Below are 2,533 nucleotides of genomic sequence, written 5' to 3' on the forward strand. Positions count from 1 at the left end.
GTAGATAACCCTTGAAGTGTCGCGCTCAGGTGAGCAAAGACCGGCGAACGTGCTAAGAGAAATTAGAAATTCCATTTAGTTTACCCGAAGAATTAAAATTCATCGTAAATTCCATGAGATTAATGATTTGGTTTCTATCTGTGATGGAATTTATTTTAGTCTATCGAAGATACTGTGTCGACTGTCAAAAGATGAGTTTGCGATACTCACTGATGCCTTCAAAACGCTTGACGCTACGACTGGTGGCCAGATAGAATATTCTCATATAATAAAAGACAATACCAATTAGCACCGTGGGTATCAGCAGCTACACGTTCGCGGTGGCTACCACGATGATAATGCCCAGCAACGCTATACCGATCTGAAGACAATCAATAAACGCAGCGGGCAGCATCTCATCAACAGCTCCCATGTCTTTGGAAAAGTATTAGTGTTAAAGAATCGCATAGTGGCGCGACTAATACTGCGAAACATGCGATCGTGCAAGCGCATTGAAGCCCTCATGCATGTCCAAAAAACCGTCCATGAGCGGATAAGGGTGATGATGATTGTTAACACGATCAGCCCGCTGTAGATGCACTGCATGCGGGTGAGAGGACTATTCGGGTCTTCTACAATACCGTTGTCCGTTTGGCTCATCTATAAAATTATATAATTAATAATTCCTATATAATCAATATGCAGAAGAATCTATAGAAACTTTCTTATAGATTTTGTTTTATTCACGTTCTTAAAAATAAAACTTCTCCCTCTTGAAAATTTCGTATTTTAACTTTAAGGAAAAATTCTGCGTTTATTTATGAGAATTAAATTACAAATTTGAACTTCTTCCACGGCAATAATAATTGCTCATTCAAATTCTTTATGTATAATATTATAGTCAAAACTGGCACAATCTTTAGAAACAATTTTGAGCAAAATTAGAATTGAAAGTGATGTAATAACTAAATAATAAATATATTATTTATTATACACATAGTGATACGCTTACATAGTTTTCCTCTATATTAATCCATTGAGCGAGAAAAAAGTCGCTGCCGCTAGCCGCAAATTGTGCTATTATACAAAGCATAGCCACTATGAATATAATGCACCAATTACCGCCAGCACGAAAGTAATCCGTGTATACTTTACCGGAATTGCCTACCGTTCGCATTTCAGCCACCTGAAATTAATAATTAATATGTTGTGGTAATTTGGCATCAAAATATAAAATTATTCTGTATATTATTCTACAATATATATGGGGCATTCTCCGCGTGTCGGAGTCTCCTTCTGCCCATTTCATTTTTTGACAGAATTCGACCAACCAGTGCTTAAAATTTTCGTTGGAGTGTCTACTTTTTAATGGCGTGTGGCCTTTTGTGAAAATTCAAAATGGCGGACTGGTGCAGCGCCGAGAATGAAAAATGAAGTATATATCTTTAAAAAAAATGCAGAAGTAACACTTCATTCGAATGATACTGTATACTGAGGAGTTTTCGAGGTTGCTGGTGCCGATTCTGAAGTCGAAATTGAGAAATTCAAAATGGCGGACCGAACATGGCCGACCGAAATGTCGAAATCTCACTTATTTCTTATGAAACTCGATACTAGGGAGTTTTCGAGGTCGCTGGTTCCGAATCTGAAGTCGAAATTGAGAAATTCAAAATGGCGGACCGAATATGGCCGACTGAAATGCAGACATCTCACTTGTTTCTTATGAAACTCGGTATGGGGGGTTTCTGAGGTCGCTGGTTTAGAATATGATGTTAAAATTCAGAAACTGGGCCTCGGAATGCAAGAACCGGTCCGACGCTCGAAAAGCCGTAAATATATTGTCCAGACAGCTAAGGAAATGAAGGAAAAAATTTTTTATTTCGATATTTTTAAAGTGTTGTCTTGTAAAGAATTAAAAAAGTTTTTTTTTGTCTGTACAGCCTGCTTTCTACATAGCCTGCAGCGCTCAGTGCTCGCGGTGTTGTTTTCTTAAAAATCACGTATCTATCTCATTTTTAAGTAAATCGAACTTAAAAATTCCAAAGAACTTCCTCGATATGTCAGGAATAAATGTCTCATTGGAAGTTATTTGAACTTCGAAGTTCCCTGGATACTTTCTGCCGCAGAAGATGAAAAATCAAGTTTAAAGGCGGTCTACAATTAAAAATTCAAAATTAGTCAACGATATATAATTTTTAAAAGTTTTACTAACTTGCAGGCATCATCTGTGTACACATTAAGTGACTACCAGGTTTCACAGAATTTCGAGTAAAAATGGCCAACTTATGTCAGTTTATGTTTTAAAATGTAATTAATATCTATGTAGAACAATATCTTTATATTTTTATTGCATTACTAAAAATAATTATTAAATAAAAAAAACATGAAAGAAAAAGAAGTTGCATTTTTTAAAGATATATACTTTATTTTTTATACTTTTTTCATTCTCGGCGCTGCACCAGCCCGCCATTTTGAATTTTCACAAAAGCCCACACGCCATTAAAAAGTAGACACTCCAACGAAAATTTTAAGCCCTGGTTGGTTGAATTCTGTC

The 2,533-nt window shown here is 36.1% G+C and overlaps 1 pseudogene; it reads right to left on the reverse strand.

The window, feature by feature from the left end:
- Positions 1–2,533, reverse strand: part of LOC108767105 (probable multidrug resistance-associated protein lethal(2)03659) — a 48,570-nt pseudogene that overhangs the window by 38,471 nt on the left and 7,566 nt on the right.

The sequence above is a fragment of the Trachymyrmex cornetzi genome, unplaced genomic scaffold (genome assembly GCF_001594075.2).
Source record: "Trachymyrmex cornetzi isolate Tcor2-1 unplaced genomic scaffold, Tcor1.1 scaffold648, whole genome shotgun sequence".
Taxonomy (NCBI): Eukaryota; Metazoa; Arthropoda; class Insecta; order Hymenoptera; family Formicidae; genus Trachymyrmex; species Trachymyrmex cornetzi.